Raw genomic sequence first — 18957 nt, forward strand, 5'->3', positions numbered from 1 at the left:
CACAGCCCCCATTGGCCTGGAATGGCAAACCACAGCCAGTGGGAGCTGCGATCAGCCGAACCTGCAGGTGCTGCAGGTAAACAAACTGTCCCAGCCTGCCAGCGTGTGCCCTGATGGGCTGTGTGCCAAAGGTTGCCGATCCCTGAACTAGAGTATCTCTTTTTAGAAAGACAAACTGTCTTGATTTACAGGCCACAAGTGATGGAGAATTTACCACACCCTATGGTAATCTATTCCAATGGTTAAACATCCTCATAATTGAAAATGTGAATTTTCCTGTTTGAATATTTTTGATGTTGACTTTCCAGCACTGGATCTTGTTATGCCTTTGTCTGCTAGATGAAAGTCTTCTAGACCAAAGGTCCAAAATGTGGGGGCTGACTCCCAATCTTCCATTCCTACCTTCCAGGGGGATAAGAGAGATTGTATTCTTTTTCAGATGTGGAAAGATGGTCAGTCTCCCAAAAAATTAACTAAAATGTTGAGTGTTGCAATGAGTGTGTTTGTGGAGTCACCAACTGGCCAGAACTAGTTATATGTCAAAGGCATGTTACGAAATCCTTGTGCTTCATCAACCACTTATTGCAGCCTGTGTGGTTTTTTTCCCCCGCGTTTTAAATTTTATTGAGAACATCAGAATGCTGCTGCTTACATCAGACATTTATCTCTCTTCATCACTGAAAAAGACAGCTGGGTTCCTGGTGTCACAACACTGTTATTTATTTTTCCTGCTGGGGCTCAGTTATCCATTTGACCAACTCCAGTTAAAAACATCTGCCAGACAGATTCCTCTGGAAAATTCCACATACAACAAGCAGAGATAAGAGATAAGTTTAAAGCCAGTATTAATTTTTCATACTTCATTGCAATACTTTTGCTTAAAAAATAAAGAACAGAAGCATACAAGAAGTTAGTGTATGCGTAGCATTTATTTTAGTGTAATCAGAATATGAAGGGTAGGAGTCAAAAACAATTTTTGTTTTCCAGAAGTATAACATAGGATTTAGATTTGCTGGTTCTTCTCTTCAAAAGTATTCCCACATCCCCAAAATATGGCCATTGTCATTGACACTACCACTCCTTTATTCCTTAATGGTGGTAGTAAACAAAACAAAACAAAAACTCCTGCCATGTAGCCAGCATTTAGATGGGACCCTCCTCACATATAACACTATTGGAAGGGCATGGTGGTTGCAACTCACTAGTGCCTTCTTGCAGCCCTTAGGTCCCCAGGTTCGGAACGTAGGCTGTATCTTTTACTTTTAATATCTTTTTGCCTTTGCTGCTTTAAAGAAATAGAAAAAAAAAGTTACATTCTAATAAACTTACCACTTGTGTTTATATTTGCAACGTGAGATTCAAAGAACCACAATCACTGGTTTTGGTCACACCGGTGCAAGTTGTCATGGTGCCATTCTCTAGCATAGCAAAAGTGACGAGAGACTCTGAGGAGCTAAGCCCGTCCTTGTTCTTCAGAGATGAGCAAGTAGGCTGTGTCTTCTGCATCTCGAGCTGGGAGTCTGTTCCCTCCTCCACCAGCGACAGTATCTTCCTCCTCTCCTGTGGTAGATGCTGCCGCCACTAGCAGGGAAGTGAGCAGGTTATTTGCTAACAAGAGGAAAATCCACTCTCTCTCTCCCGTAGAAAGTCTCTAGTGTTCCACCTCTGCCCTTGTTAGTAACTTCTTTCTATGTGGAAGTGACCTATGGCTGCTTCACTCACCTCTTCTGCCTCTCCACTGCAGCAAGTGGAACTCATGCTTGGCTGTGCTCCTGATTGCCATCTGGGGCACTGAACCCAAGAAGAGGTGGGGTGCATTGAGGCTGGGAGATTGTCTCATCTGTAGTAGGTTCCTCTCACCTCTCCAGCTGACTACTATTGAGAAAATTTATGACTAGAATAATGGGTAGGATTATACCTCCTCTGACAAGAATCTCCTTTCAAAGGAAAGCATTTTGGGCGTTCTCTCCCTTGGTGACTAACCCTGTTAACTTTGCTGAAAGAGAGCCTCAGATCAAGTTTCTGATACACAGTCAGTCTGAAATCAAAATTAAATTTACTGCACTAGAAATAAATTTGATCTTAATAGTTCAGTAGAGTATCACAAAGAGACAAGGTAGCAAAGAACTACCATATACTGTCTCCCAGGAGCTCCAGTGCCTCCAGGGCCCTCTTATACTTTAAAGATAACTGGAACAATCTCACTGGCCTTCATGGCCTGCAGTCTTACCAATCAACATGCACTCTTATCAGATCTCACAGACTAAGTGAGGCTAAGTCTGCCTCCCTGAGGCAGAGAAGTTTAGGCCAACACCTTAAAACTTGGATGTCTAAAATTGGGCATTTACGTCCATACGGGGGCATGCAGAGATGCTTCTTTCTTTCTTTTTTCTTTCTTTCAATAAAGGGAGCAAAATAAGGAAAAATGAAGAAAAGGCCACATTTCAAACTTACACTTTATATATGTCATTGAAAATATGAAAAAGGTTGTATTCTCCCCCATCACCTTATTTTTTGTGTTGAGGAAGAGGAAATCAAAACAAGGACCACAAATCTATTAAGAAGGACCTGGCATGTATTATAGTGCATCCTTTGTCACTGAAATTTTGTTCATGTTACATGTATACAAATAAAATCTACCATACGCAGATAATGGCTTTTATTACTATTGTGTAAAATTAGTGATGTTGTAGTTTGGATTGAGGAGTAGGTCCTTCTGATATTTTTAAAATTTTATTTTTAAAATATAAGCAATTATTCATTCACTAGGAAAAAAGAACCCTAATTTCCCTTTCCTAACTTTCACTTCTTTATCTCAGTGATTTGAATTTTTTGTGTGTCCACTTTCTGCTTGTTTGACACAACTTAGTTTAGCTATTTTTGGGTTAAAGGATTTCATGAATCACAAGAATTATGTATTTCAGACACCATATTGATCTTACTGCATGAAAATAACTATTTTCAAACCAAAAACTTAGTATATTGTTGAATATATACAAAGGTTTCCACAACAGGTTAATCTGTTCCTCAGATGGTGTAAATTGGCAACTGTTTGTTTATACAAGCTAAAGAACTGACCCAGTATGTTCAAGTGAAAGCATCAGACTATTACATAAAAATTTCAAAATAATACTACTGTTTCATGATACTTCAGTACAGGGCATGGCAGCATAACCTCAGCTGTCTTTAAACCAAGCTACTGTAAAACTTAGGTCAGTAAGTAATTTATTTCATAGTCAAGTCTTTCATATGGAACATCTATCTTGACTTTATATAGAGCTCTGTTTTCCATAACAGACAGTATTTTGAAAGGAAAGTGTGACAACAAATAAGATACAACTTTTACCATGTGTCTGTGTGTGCATGTATCTATGTGGTTGGCTGGTAAGGCAATTAAGCTAGTTAGTAGTGTACATTTTGTTCTACTTTTCCCCATGTTTCTAGTCATTTGTTTCTTTTGAAATAGTTGAATATTCTGAAGTTCCCCCAAGCACCACAAATACAGTGCACTTGAAATGTTTTTCTTTTTTCAGTTGTGGCTTTTATTGTGCAACTCTGATGCCTGATATTTAGATTGGTACAATTTAGAATGTTGATTGTTAATCATTAAGTACAAAGCAGCTTAATTGGTGGATTTGTGGTTTTGCATACACATACACTTGTATGGAAATCACATTTGCAGATAATAAAGTTGGAATTTGGCCAGATGAACAGCCTGACTTTTTGAAAAGTGTCCTGGGACAGCACTAGTTCAATGGTTCAATACTGACTCAGCAAGGGTGCATGCCACCATGTCCTCTTAGCTTCCTTGCTCACCTTGTGAAACCCGTCTTGCCATCCAAGAACGACCTTTGTTTTAGCTTGTGAGAGCAGATGGAGTTACAGCATGAGTTGGTACAGAAAATGCTGCCTATGTTTTCTCCAGACTAAGTGTTTTAGTGATGTGTTTTGAGTTTGGTGAAAATGCATAGCTTCAGGTAAAATGCATATTTCTAGTGTTAGAGATTAGGGGAGTTTTATTATGATAAATAGAAAATGCCATGCCAAGCCCTCAGCCCCTCCCAAAAGATCACAAGTATGTATAAAATAGGAATAATTAATTTTCCAGCAAGAACAATAAGTTTTAATATTTTTTTCTTAAAACAAATATGAACAATGACATAAAATAGTTGAGGTGAATTTGTCAGTGGTCTATCAAAACAAAACCATAAATTAATATATGGAGTTGTATCACTGAAATCTAAGTTTGAATAGTATTATAGCAACGGATATTTGGAAATAAATGCATAATTTTTTCTGGTTTCAGAGTAGCAGCCGTGTTAGTCTGTATTCGCAAAAAGAAAAGGAGTACTTGTGGCACCTTAGAGACTAACAAATTTATTTGAGCATAAGCTTTTGTGAGCTACAGCTCACTTCATCAGATGCATTACCTTGTTGATGACTTTAGTATTCTCTTTTGGATATTATCGCATAGTAGCGAAGCGCAGGAGGGGAAGTAACTGAAATACTTTCCTCATGGATTGTATTTTCTAATTGGACAATCTACCTTGGATGCTCAATTACTGAGAGACAATCTGCACTCATTCCTATATTTTCTTTCTACAACCAACGCTCTGTATAACTTTCCATGAGTTCTTGTGGCACCTTAGAGACTAACCAATTTATTAGAGCATAAGCTTTCGTGAGCTACAGCTCACTTCCTCATCTGAGGAAGTGAGCTGTAGCTCACGAAAGCTTATGCTCTAATAAATTGGTTAGTCTCTAAGGTGCCACAAGTACTCCTTTTCTTTTTGCGAATACAGACTAACACGGCTGTTACTCTGAAACCTTTCCATGAGTTATGTACCTGAATGTTCGGATTCTAATATCTAAACTGTATTGTTAAATTTATTCACCTTCGTTTGAGTGATAGCTGGTTATGCGCTATATTTATCTTATGACTTTTAAAACAAACTTTGTATTTGGGATAATCTAAGCACTGTAGCCAGATGTACAGATGCTCTTTTTTTAACCTGTGTACTATATACTTTTTTTTTTAAACATTAGCTTTCATTTACATCTAATTGGAAAAGTAAAACAATGCAAGAGCCCATTTTTGCAAGCCTGAGACATGTTGAGTCACATTCACATGTTCTAATGAACCAAAGAAAGAAAGATAACTTTTCAAACTTAAGTGACCAGGGTGTAAGAGAACATGAGCAAGAGCAGAGACCACTTCTGGTTACATTCTTATGCCCACTTACATTCCTGAATTCAGTGCTCTAGATACTAGAGTTACTGGTGTGCTGTAAATTCCTAAGGGTCCAATTCTGCCAACATCACCCATGTTGGAGCAGTACCTTACTCCAAGAATAGTCCCAAAATAAAGGAGAGTGGCAGAATCCTACCTTTGTCTCCCTCTGTTCTGTTACTGTGGTATCTAGTGCTAAATACAGGAGTTTGAGAGCAGGAGTTTGAGAGTTCATAATAAAAAAGTGGTTTTTGCTCTTGCACTCAAGGTTCAGCCACTTATACTTTGGATTCTGCATCTTTCACTCTCCTTCTACTTCTCCCTCCACTTCTGTGTTTGTCTGAGCCTATTATTGTGCTTAGGTGTCTGGGATAGGTTTTACCCCACTCTCAGAAGAAAGTCATATTGGAGTCTGCCTTGTCTCCAACTCCTGATAGTTTCTGCATGCGCATGGATAGCTTGAATGTTCCTGATTAATTCAGCAGTCTTGGAAAGTTGTGAATGCAGAGGCAGTTCAAAGAAGCCAGGATTTCACCCTACAGCTATTGTGATTCTGCTTTACATCTATAAATTGAAGGCATGACTTCCACTCTTATTATTGTGAAGTGACTTGTGGGTTATATGAACAATATTATATAAATATAAAAACTACTTTAAATGTTGGAAAAGCTTTATCTCTTCCTTCAGTTATATTTAATAGCAAAGCTCTGTATGAACAGTACCACAAAGACACAGCTTTTCATGGTGGATAATAAACATGTAGGATTTCTGCATGGTGTAGCAGAATGTTTGCAAAACTTCAAAGAACAGATTTAGTTCTATAAGGTACTCTATAGCTGCTCTTAATTCAAGTTTATTGAAATTGTCCACCTCATCATTCTTTGTAGGGTTAGTAATTAAGATAATTAACTCTTCTCTTGACAAGTATCCCAATAACTTTCTTCTTGTTAGTGTGTCTGGTCTTACATGTCTCATGATCACATTCAATCCTTTACTGGCATGGAGGAAATTGAAACTGGATTTATTCACCAAATGAATATATTGAACATAAAAAGAGAATATATGTATATCATGTATCACATAATAAAACTGTGGAATGTTATACAATTGATCAGAAGAGCAAATTTCCATGCTGCACATGTAATGTATAGGGAAAGGATTAATTAAGTATTTCTACCTTTTCTTGTTTTACTTTTCATCATTTGCTGATAGTTGTCATCATAAAACTTCATCTCCAACTTGTAAAACAAAAAAGAGCGACTCCCCTGGGAGTCTGTGTGTCAGTGCTGTTTACTGCAGGATGGATAGCTCACGTTTCCAAATAGTTGGCCAGTTTTTGTCCCCTGTTACTCTCTTTAAACCCCTGTACAAAATATTCAAACATCTAGTCAGTGCTGAGACTAAACTTTGAATTCAACATGTACTAAGGCACTAGAATGGTCATTGAAATGTGTGTTGATTAAATTCAGTTATACCACCAGAGAAGGAATTCAAAAAAACAACCCAGAAAAATATAATGCTTCACGAATTGACACTGAAACACGGATTAAGAAACTAAGGGCCATATTCTTCTCTCACTCACAATGTTGTAAATCTGGCATAATTCCACTGAATTAGCTTCATAGAAGGAGCAATTCTTGTCATAGGTTTTTGGTTTAATACCAGCTAGTGGGTGTGAGCTTGCCCATCAGGGAGATGCTGGTAAGTTTTGAAAACTATTCACAGAGTGAAGTGCTACTGAGTGTGAATAAAGGTGGTAGACTCTGGCTCTAACTCAGGCAAGTGGAACTTGTCCATTCTCTGAGTAATTCTTAGCTACTGACAAGGCAATGGAAGGTTCTGAACTGTTTGGTTAATGTTATGGTGGTGAATGCTTCATAAATTATTAGTTTTCTTTTGCTCATGCCTCTCTGTACCTGATCGACAGCAAGGCTCAGAAGTGATTAAATACCCCCAGAAAGGTTGGTCTTGTATTTCTAGCATGACAGGAAGTTCTGGAATGATCACAAGAAAGCCTGCTTGGGCAAGATTTCTAGCCCAATTTTGCAGACTTAAGAGGGCTAGATAGTTCAGATAAACATCCAGAGTTTTGGGTGCTTGTCTTAACTCCAGACCTTTTGAAGTTTACCAACCACTAATTGAGCCTGTCTTCCTTAAACAGAGATCCTTCTAAAGAAGATATAATTATAGCTTCTTTGTCTCCTCTTTTCAGAGCTTCCATGTCTTCATTTATGATCCCTAGAGGGGAGGTCAAGTTAATCCCCAATGTACTTCCATGAAGTATCACCAAATGACACTATTTGTACTAGATTTAAACATTTCCTGAGGCAGTAGGTCCCAGGATACCGCAAAGAGGTTTGTTTGTTTTTTTCTTTCCCTTGCAACTTTAGTCGGAGCTGAGTGATTTCCTCCCCCCACTCATCCAAGCCTCAAAGGGCTACTTAGCCTGGAAGCTAAACTCTGATAAGGGGACAGGAAGGCACAGTGCACAAGTAAGCCACAAGAGGGACCTGCCATTGCAGGAATCCTCTCTCCTGCAGGGTCTCCAAAAGGCTTGGAATGGGCTCTGCAGGGTGGTTCCATTGCCACTCCATATCTTAGCGGGAAGATTCCTGTCCACATGCACATCTGCCCAGTACGCTACCCAGCCACTTCAGTTGTGTGCTGGACTCTGGATTTTAGCCTGCCTGGCTACTGAAACACATGACTTCCAGGAGAAAAAGGAACTTCTGCGGGGATACCAAACCAGCAGTTCCAACTGGCAGCTAACAATTAAAACTCCCTGATGCTATCTGTATAAGAATGAACACTATACTGATAGTATCCTACTTTGGGGGCTTATACTTTCATCACTGACCCTACCTATGATACCTGGAGAGAGAGAGAGAGAGAGAGTATGGAGGGAGGAATCATTAAAAATGTGGGTGTGGGGGGAAATAATGTGTCTGGGTCAACAGGAATAAAGACTGAAGAGAAGACAACTTCTGAATAAAGAATTGGGAACTAGAGTAAGATAGCCTAACCCTGTCCAAATGATTGTACTGCTGCAACAAAGCTCACTGCCTAAGGTGAGAAGGTATCAGCAAATCTGAAATATTCTGCTTTGAGAAGCAATAGCCTGAGAGAAACCCAAGAGATCTCTTCACTGGAAGAAGAAAAAAACACCACTTTGAAATAGAGGGAAGAAAAAGCCAGAAGAAACCTAACCCTTTTCACAGCTGGAAAACAAATTATGTTCTTTCCTGCATAGTAAGTACTAACAGGATAAAGAGGATGTGGCTTAGAATGAATGCCCAGAATGCTTGTTTTAGCACTTTTTGATTTCCCTCTCCCTTCTGTCCAGCATGTTCTAAAATCCTGGCTAGCATACTTTAGCAAACAGAACTTCTGAATAGTGAGGAAGGAGGAAGTTTGGGGATCTATGCAAAACAGTAGGGATTTTCTTGGAATTGTTGCACACACCGTTGTGGAAAGGAATTGGATCATGTACATTGCAGACACTTAGCAACTTGCAGGAGGGACTCAGCACTCAAAGAAGGTGCTCACATCTCACATTAGATTATAAACAATGGTACTGACAGTTTGTGGTATGGATATGCCTAAAATCTCATATAGATAATTGATTTCCAGTTTATATCAATACAGTTATCCATGAAAAACACCTGCCTTAGCAAGCTAAAACTGCAATAATGTATTGGAAGCCTATTTTAGTGAAAAATTACTTGAGGAAATATATAAATTGAGAGGGCATATGTAACTAATTCCTTAGGCTTTCAGTAATTCAAACATTGCATGGGTTTCTTCTTCATCATTACGTAAACATAAATTGTCAGAGAATTTTTATAGGAATGAAAAGTAGCAAAATGTATCTAGGGAAATCAAATTTTATCAAATTATGTTGCCTTAAAATCCATTGTTCTCATTGTCATGTCTTTCTTCTTGTCAGTTAGGGGCAGAAGTCTCAAATAAATTTCTGTACTTGGGTCTCATGACAGATTATCCATGGGTAATGCCTATTCCGTTCTCGTGGTGTCCCCTACTGATTGTCTCAAGAGGAAGCTTTGACTCTGACTTCAAAAGAGTCAGCTCTTTCCTGATGGGGATAAGTTTATGTTATTGGCAGCCATAAAGAGGAAGAGGATGCTTGTCTATGAGGGCAGGGGGAAGCATCTAATGAAAAATTGGATTAAAATTCTGAGGCTGTGTTTGCATCAGTCTCCACATGCCGTTGTTCTTGGGATGGTGAAAGTTACTGAGGTATATTTGCCTGACCCAGGATCATGCACAAGTAAAAGGAAGCTTTTACAGATTCTTGAAGGATCCTGATTAAACTGAGTTTGTTCACTTGGTAGTGGTGGGGGGAGGAGGGAGAATTAGTCTGTATTAATTCTGTCTCTATCTTGCAAAGTTATTTATTCAGCAAACAGAATCCTGTGCCTCAGTGTAGACCTCAGTTGTTTCAGTGAGAATTTGATTGCATTACTTTCTTTTTTTAAAAAGCATAGTTACAAGATTTTGAGCATTTGCTAGAAAAGCCATTCTGTGCAAGTCTTCATATTCCAAAATAATTTCACTTTGTGTACATAATAAATCACTCTATATAAAATACCATAAAATAAACGTAAAGGACAATTTAACACTATTTTACTCTTCTCTCACTTTCTAGTCAATGATCTCAAGGGCTTGATTAACTGACCATTCCGCCTTTGTGATGTAGGTATTGTTATCCCCATTTGTAACATGGGGAAACTGAATCACAGAAAACTTAAGACCAAAACTGGGTTAAAGTTACATACATCTGCAACTTATTTCAGATGGTACCTATTTAGAGGTGAATTCTATATAAGCTGTTATACCATCATTATCACCACAGAATCTGAATTCCTTCCAGTAGGACACTAAGGGCAGATCTACACTAAAAGCACTACATCAGTGCAGTTGCACTGATGATGCTGCACCACAGTAGCACATCTGGTGAAGACACTCTATGCCAATGGGAGAGTGCTTTCCCATTAGCATAATTATTCCACCTCCGCAAGAGGCAGAAGCTCTCCCGCTGACATAGTGCTGGTTTTGACACTGCTTAGCTCGCTGTAACTTGCATCACTCCGGGGGGAGGGGGGGGGAGAAGAGGGTCTTTTTCACACTCCTGAGTGATGTAAGTTAGATCAACTTAAGCAGTAGTATAGACCTGCCCTGTGGCTATGTCTACATCAAGGTGGTTAACATCTGTCACATGTAATTCATTTTCTCTTTCATCCTTTCTCCAAGGGAGAGTTGTGCATGCAGTGTAGTGTTCTGTTTTCATAGACTTTTGTTTTGGGGTTTTGTTTCTTTGTAAATGTATATTCAGCTCTCTGGGCTTAGAGAAGGTGAGGTCAAAAATATTGTGCTTTTCATTTAGAGTAGAAGGTCCTTAGTTTCTTTGAGCGTTCATTTCACAGTCGAGGACTGGACTTCAGCAAAGCTTTACCTACATGGTAGAAAATTCACAGTCCCTAAGGAGTAGAGGTTTTGACCATGGTCTTCATCCCAGAGGTTAATGTGATCTTATAAATAAGCTGGGCCCAGGCCATTGGGAATATATTGACATAGCCCAGGCAGCGAGCCTCCTAGCCAGTTTGACAGACTTGGGTCAGTGGGGCTCATGCTAGCACTCTAAAAATAACTGTGTAGACATTGATTGGAAGTTGTGACTTAGGCTGGAGCTTGGGCTCTAAAGCATATGCCCTCCATAAGCTTCCAAGCCTAAGCTCCAGCCTGAGTTGCAACTTCAAATTGATGTCTACACAGCTACTTTGAGAGCAACTAGCATGAGCCCCACTGACCCAAGTCTGTCAGCCTAGGCTGAGAGGCTAGCTGCTGAGGGCTGTGTAGACATACCCTGAGTGCTTTGAAGATAAGTACCAAGACCTTGAACATGACTCAATGTTTTATGGGAAGTCAGCATAGAAAGCAGAGGATAGGTCTGATGTGCTCATGGTAACTTGTGTTCCTGAGGAGACACACTGCAGTGTTCTGTACTAGTTGAAGCTTCATAAGGACAGATGGCTTCATGCATAGGTAAATCACATTGCTGTCCAGAGAGGAGATGGTAAAGGCATCTGTAACCAAAGTCTGGTCATTATTCACCAGGATGGATTGGAGTGTCCTAGCCAGCCAGGGATGATAGCATCATCTTTGAGAAGAGCATTCTATATGAATGCTTTGGGTCCATGGGGGATGCAAGAGTACTCTGAAACTACAGACTGAATTGACCAAGTGAGGATGTGAACCTTCAGCCAAAGGAGACTACACCGTGGCTGCCAACTCTTTAGACTGTTCCCTCTGCTCCCCAGTATCCCCATGAGTTTTGCTCAGGTTCAGTTTCAGCCAGCTGTTCTTCATCCATGAGCTGATCTCATCCAAGTACTGTCCCATTTTGGCAGTAGTGGTGTGAGTATATGTGGCGAAAGATAGGTAGAGCTCTGTGTCATCTGCATATTGCTGGGACAAAGAGAGGTGAAGTACCTGGGAAACACGGTGGGACAGGGTCAGTGGCACCTGCTCGTGGATAAGATCTAGGCCCTGAGAGAGTGCCCAGCCACCACGACCAAAAGGCAAGTGAGGTAGTTCCTCGGGCTGGCTGGCTAACATAGGTGCTTTGTTGCCTGAGTTTATCACTCTAGCAGTGCCCCTTATGGATCTGACAAAAAGCTCCTAGCCCTGGAAAATACAGTGGTCTAAAGAGTGAGAGCACGCCTTCCAGACCCTGAAGGATCAGATGAGTCAAGAACTAGTCTTGTTCCACCCAGACTTCTTGAAACAATTATACTCCAGAGTGACACCTCTGAAGTGGTCCTTGGAGCAGTGTTATCCCAGGAGCTGGATAGGGAGGAACACCCTATACTTTACCTAAGTAGGAAGTTATTTCCCTGTGAAACTAGATATTCCCCAATAGGAAAAAGAAAAGACCCTGGTAGTGAAATGGACAGTTGAGGCACTATGTTACTATTTGCTGGGGAACTGCTTCCAATTCATCACAGACCACGCATCCCTTTGGGGGGATTCACTCAAATGAAAGACACCAATGCCCAGATTATGAGGTGGTAACTTGCGCTCCAGCCCTATGAGTTCAAAGTATTTCACTGTCCGGGTAGGGCTCACACGAAGGCTGACCCCTTCCCCTTAGTGGGAGGGGAAGAAGAAGGGGGAGGATTGTCACCAGCTTGAAGGGGAGGGCATGTGACAACATTGCACTGGGGAAGTGGGGGTTAACCGGTCACTTTGGGCCCAAGAGACCATGCCCATGCGCTTCTGCTGCGCATGCTTCATGTGGAGGGAGCAGATAAAAGGAAGATGGCCAGCTCAGTCGGGGCTGGCTGAAGAGGATGGATGTGTGCTGCTGGGTCCCACTGAAGAACACTCAGTCCTCCAGACTGCTGAGGTGGGTATCCCAGACTACACTGCGTAGAGCACACCAGTAGTGGAGACCAATGGGGACGCCAACCTACTGCCTGTGGAGAATGGGTCGTCAAGGGACTTAAGGGTAGCAAGTGTCCCAGGAAATGTATTGGGAGCCAGTACTTAAGACCTGAACAGAGAGCTTGCTGGCATCATAGGACCCTAGGTTGGAACTCACTGGAGTAGGGTGAGCCCGGGTTCCCTCCTCCCTGTGCTGACTGTTGGGCATTACTGCCAGAGACCCAGCCATTGACCGTTCATTTCTGCCCCAGCCAGGGGGCTGAAGCCCTGTTTGTGATTGTTTGCCCCTGCCAGGAGGCCCAGAGGCTATAAACTGTTCATTTGCTCTGCCCAAGGAACCAAAACTCCTGTTTGTTGTTCTATACCCTAGCTAGGAGGCTGAAAAGCTACAAACTATTTGTTTGCTTTGCCCTCCCCAAAGAGCTGGAGTCTCACTGTGTTTGTTTGGCCCAGCTGAGAGTCGCAACAACTGTGTGGTGGTTTGTATCAACCCCACATTGGGCAAGCAGGGGCACCTATCCCCCCAATGGATGTGGAGAGCCCCCTGTGATACAAGTTTATCTCATTTCTTTCATGTTAGATTCACTATTGTGTGTTTTTTAGGAGGAAGGGAAGATTCCTTTCCTGAATGAGGCATTGGATGTTTCGGTAATGAATGGCACTAGTTGCTAATGACTCCATACACCAGCCAGAAAGGGCGTAGGTTGGATCCATAGCCCTTGGGTCAAGACTCCTTTAGGATGTTCATTGCTTGTTGATGAATCAATGTACTAGACTCTTGGAATGTGAATGGGTTGTTGGTTGGTAGGTATAGGTGAAGTGAATCCATGCTGTCTGAGAAGCCTTTCTGAATGTATGTGATCTTTTCAGTGAAGTAGGATGATAATTCCCCACCATATTTGTCACTAGGTTCTGCTGCAGGCTGTAGGCACTCAGGATTGGTGAAGTGGATTACCTCCCTGGATGGCTCTTTGGGGCATGATTTGGAATCTTCAGTGGAGGCTGATAGGAAGGTTCTTTGGGCCTGTAATACAGCCTCACCATAGGCTGAGGAATTCTTTGCTTCAGCCTATCTATTTCACACTTTATCTTCCCCTACTGGTGCTTAAGTTTCCAACCCCCTCTCTTCATCTGGCATAAGGTGTCAGAAAACAGATCTGTGTAGGTGATGGGGACAAAGAGGAGCCATTTGGGAGCCAGTGTGTTGATGATTGAGTTTGCTGTACAATAATGACAATGCTTCACCAGATCCTTGACTTCTTTTCCTGCATGTGGAGTGTTGCTGTCCTCTAGCAGGCTTTGGAACTCGATGGGAGTCCGAGTCTTCATGGTCTTATCAAGATTATGGGTCTTTCTTATTTCCCCGGGAGCTGGGAGAGCTCTGATCATTGCCTTAATGAGGAGATAGCCTGTACAAGTCAGTGGCTGTTTGATATTGAGCTCTCTAATTCAGAGACTAGGTCCAAAGTATTATGACTGTCTGAGCTGAACTAGAGATGACCTGTGAAAGTGCGAGACAAGTGAGATGAGTTTGGGGGTTTTGGCATCTGTCACCTTGTCAGCATGAATGTTGAAATCTTCCAGTACAACAGTCTGAAGTATTTCACTGCCATCACTGACGAAGTATCAATGAGCTCCTCTTATGAACTTTAGGCACCCCAGCTTGAGAGTTTTGGCCTATGTAACTTGTAGAAGGTCACACAGGAAGTTCTATGACAGAGCCAGGAACAGACATCTAATCAGCTGACTCCCTGTCCTTTTTCATTACATGGCTATTCTCCCTTCTTAAATGAAGATATAAATCACATTAGGTATACAGCTCATACAGAAACATGCACCTCTAAGAGGTATAAGATGAGGCTCACCACCACCTAAATGTTTGCTAAAGATTCTAAACTTGTCAAACAAGGAGGGGCCCACTGCATGACCGTTTCAAATGTATCAAACTCAACATTATTATATCTGTAGTATTGTCATGGAGTCCCTGGGCGATGCTCTGGAACTGCTCCCTACGAAGTCAGTCAGGACTCTGGGGAAGTCTCCTTTCTGTGAGCAGACTGTCTGCAGGGCAAAAAGCTCACACAACTTCCACCTTCCTGGGTCTTCCCCTCGGAGCTCCTGGGGAAGCCAGAGGGTCCTTCACCCCAACTCTGCAGTCAGACGTGACTCTCAGCCAGCCAGTAAAACAGAGGTTTATTAGATGACAGGAACACGGTCTAAAACAGAGCTTGTAGGTACAGAGAACAGGACCCCTCAGCCAGGTCCATCTGGGGGGGCAGTGAGCCAGACAACCATGTCTGCACTTCACTCCACTTCCCCAGCCAGCCCCCAACTCACTCACCCTCCAGCCCCTGCTCCTCTCCTGGGCTTTAGCCCTTTCCGGCCCAGGAGGTCACCTAATTCCTTTGTTCTCCAACCCTTTAGCTCTCACCTTGCAGGGGGGAAGGACCAGGCCATCAGTTGCCAGGAAACAGGGTGTTGGCCATTCTCTGTTTCCAGACCCCTGCACACACCTGCCCTCTAGGGCTCTGCAACGATCATACACCCTTATCCCACCACCTAGAGACTTAAGAACTGCATAGGGGAAACTGAGGCACCCCCACAATATTCAGAGGAAACATTAAGAACAGTCCCGCTTCGTCACAAGTATATGCTGGGAAATATAGGTCTATTCATTAATTTATTCTGGTTCATATTGTTTTCTTTACTTCCAAGGCATGAACATTTCCTGATTTTTGTTAGACTAATGAGCAGGCTATGTTTGCAAGGACAGAAATATAATGAAAAAAGGATGTGAAAGAAGGGTCAGATGACATCACTTAATTCATTTGAAGGAAGTTCAGTATTTGGATGTTTATAATCTCAGCATGTTCATTGTTTGTACTGTGATAAGAGCATTTTTGGTGTGCAGGCTGAACCACAAGCCCTATTACAGAATGCAGACAATGTTTGTGAATTGTTGTCTGTTGGTTAGAGCAAAGGATGGAGAGGCAGGAATGTCTTGGGTCCGAAACTGAGTCACTGGCACGGTGCGTCTCTGGGAAAGTTAGTTGACCTAAATTCTACAATGTTTTAGAAAGTAAATGAGCTGCACAACTAAGTAAAAACAGAAACTGAGTGACAAGTAAATACTGTGTAGTGCCCCCTCTCCACCCGGTTACCTTCTTTAATGCCAGTCTGCTTACAGGTTTTGATGGACAGGTCTTGGTTCTTCTGGATCCCACCACCCACTCAGCAGGGTGTATCTTCTTTATTTTTCCCTATGAATTTATTTGGTCAGGGTCAGCTTGGGAGGAAAATTCTAAGCTCAGGGTAACCCCAACTTACTTGCCAGATAGTTGGAAACTCCCAAGAAATAACAAATACATACCATATATTCAACATAGTCATTATATTAAACAGGAGACAAATATAACATAAACAGGGTAAACCACTATTCTTAGGGACACTGGTGCCCATGCTGACAATACTTTCCCCAGTCACGGGACCTGATGTAGCAAATGTAAGATTAGTGTCCCATTGGTACACATACTTTGTTGGGTCCCTTGATGACCTATGACCATGATATCTTCTCTGCAGTGGTTTAGCAGTGTGGCTGACTGGGTTCAGAACAGCCTAAAGGACTTACAAGTGGGTAAGTCCCTCCACGGGTTTAATACGCAGCAGGTTATAAAATCCCAAACCCTTACTCCCTGGCTTAAGGACACAGTTCAGGGAGTCCCCAAAACAATTTCCCTGACTAAGTAAAAGATGGTGCACTCACAAACTCCATGAATGATTCTCAGGTTCAGAGATGACTTTGGACTCCTCGGTCACTGCAGAGGGGCTGCTCTCTGCTGGCAGGGATCCTCTTCAGGCAGGAATCAGGCTGCTTCTGATCTGAGGATTTTCCCTCACCACAAAGGGGTGCAGGACTCAAGGTGCAGATTACACAACTATACTAAAATCCAAACTGTAGACTCCTAGCCCAGCTCTCAGACACACTCCCAGCAGGCAGCAGCCCTGGACTAGCAGCCAGAGCAGAGCTGACCATGTGGAGACTGGTCTCACCTAGGGAGCTGGAGGGCGAACTCAGCCTGACTGGGGAAGTTTCCCAGCAAAATTCTACAAACTGGGAGCCTTCAGTGGAGAAGGAAGAACCCAGCTAAGGGATCCTGCTTTCAGGTCCCTAGAGGCCAGTTTTCAGGGGGAATGCTGCATGTAAGCCTGGGACTCACCAGCTCCCCACACAGCCAGTCCTCCCCTTGCCCTGGTTGGCTCCAGACTGCTTCAAAAAATGGCTTCTCCCCTTTCCTGAGCTCCCTGGGAAGGGCCTCTCACTCCCTATCGGTTGCCGAGCAGATTCCGAGTCTGTCTTGGTTCCCCCTCCCTACCAGGGATGGTGTGTGGTGTGCCTCTCCCTGAGCTGCCAGCAGACAGAGCCCCAGCAATCTAGGTAATCTCCTTGGGGGTGACGACTGCATGGGGGTGATGAGCTATTCTGGATAAATTACATTTATATTTTTTTTGGAAAAATCAAGGTTTCAAGTGCTCTCTGTGGCAATCTGCACCTAAATTTTGTAGCAAGGGCCTGAGATTTCTATGGCCCTCCAGTGCAGCAAATTGGATTGTCTGAAGCTGTTTCAGACTAATTTAAAAAAAAAAATTCAGCTGAGTTTATTAAAAATGAATACTACAGCCTGTACAGCATTAACTGTTTGATTAATTTTGATATTAAATAGATTCTATTTTACCCTCTCCCGACACTTTCCAATGTTCACTGTAGCCACAGATTTAAGTGTTGACAATGCATAAGGGAGTGAGTTTAGAGATTGTCAGCTGAAGAAAAAAAAGCTGAAAAAGGAAAACTGCATTTTCAGTATGGGCTGGTGTAAAACATTCTGCCTCTCCCAGCCATTCCTTCAGTGATCTTAACTGGCAAACAACATTGTGTAGTTTTATAATAACCAGGAATGCCAAGGCTCCACCTGCCTTAAAGTACTTCAGATATTTCTTCTGCATTATTCTGAGGCATCTCTTCTGTCAAATGAAGAACATGAAGACCTTTTCCAACTCCCTTCTCTTTCTTTAGTGAAAAGAAGTCATAGCATCTGGAGGAGATAAAAAAATACAGGTGGGACAGGGGGAAACTACCATTTGTATTAGGCTATCAGTAATTCTGCCCATGAGGAAGAGATGTTTCCACCTTGACAGGTCTTTATTTTATGAAACATGGGTGGGATGTTACTTGCATGTAAATCAGAAATACCTACTGGGGTAAAATGTTGACGCCATTCAAGTAAATGGTAAAACGTCCCTTGACTTCAGTGGGGTCATGATTTCATCCTAGGATCTTAAATTACTTTGGAGTTATGTCCACCATGGCCAATTTACATGGATTATGAGTTTATGGAATCCATGCAATATCCGGATACCACAGCTCCTGATTTAGTAAATTAATTTTGAACTCTGAGGACATGTTTCAGCTAATGAATCAAAGGTGCATCTGGACAGTCTGAACAGCATATAAACATTTATATGCAGTGATCTGTAGACAAGGCTGCTTCACCTAAATCTTTTACTGCCCAGTCAAACAGGAACCCTGTCTCTAGGGAGCACCTTTACCATGTGCCCTTTATCAAAGAAAAAATATGTAAACAATTCATGATAACAGCCATTTTACAGGAGTTATAGAGCTCTTGGACCCACTTCAAAATATTTTGCCCTGGGCCATATCATCTCAGTACATTGAAATTATATTCTGTCAACAGCTTTCTCAGTGTTCAAACAGACAACCAAATCCAACTTGGAGAACCCAGGCCATGGGCTATACTCCTGATATTCAACAGCAAATAACAACCTGCTTTTAACACAGTTTAATCTGCTCCAATCAGAGCAGGAATTAAGGGGTTCAATAAGGAAACAAGATTGGACATCTAAATTGAAAAGTGAGTTGGGTCAGTAGGAGCCACAATTCTCAAGGTCTCTTTCTAGTCTCAACAGAAAGGAAATGGTAGATGAACAATTTACAGTGAAGACTTGAGTCATCAAATGTAGACTTTTTTCCTGCTTACAAATTTCCTGCCCATCCTACTTTTCCCCTGTGATTCCTTATCTTTAAAAAGCAACTATGCTGGGCATAGAGAGACACCTGGATTATATACCTTCCTTCAGACCAATGGCTTACCAGATTCCCAGTGGCCCACCCTCCTGGCCACTTCTCTTCTGACTCCTGAGCAGCAGGGACCCTTAAAGGAGCCATTACTCTCTTTTCCCCACAAAGC

General features: G+C 42.0%; 1 protein-coding gene and 1 long non-coding RNA gene across 3 annotated transcripts in view; one reads left to right on the forward strand and one right to left on the reverse strand.

Annotated features, from left to right (window-relative positions):
- Positions 1–18957, forward strand: part of COL4A2 (collagen type IV alpha 2 chain) — a 246015-nt gene that overhangs the window by 26687 nt on the left and 200371 nt on the right. The window lies entirely within an intron of this gene.
- LOC311515123 lies at positions 696–16931 on the reverse strand. Its single transcript, XR_014710053.1, has 3 exons — positions 16458–16931; positions 1330–1581; positions 696–791 (listed from the first exon to the last, which is right to left on the reverse strand). It is a non-coding gene; the product is annotated as an uncharacterized lncRNA (long non-coding RNA).

Source organism: Lepidochelys olivacea, assembly GCF_965140295.1.
Source record: "Lepidochelys olivacea isolate rLepOli2 genome assembly, chromosome: 1".
NCBI classification, from domain to species: Eukaryota; Metazoa; Chordata; order Testudines; family Cheloniidae; genus Lepidochelys; species Lepidochelys olivacea.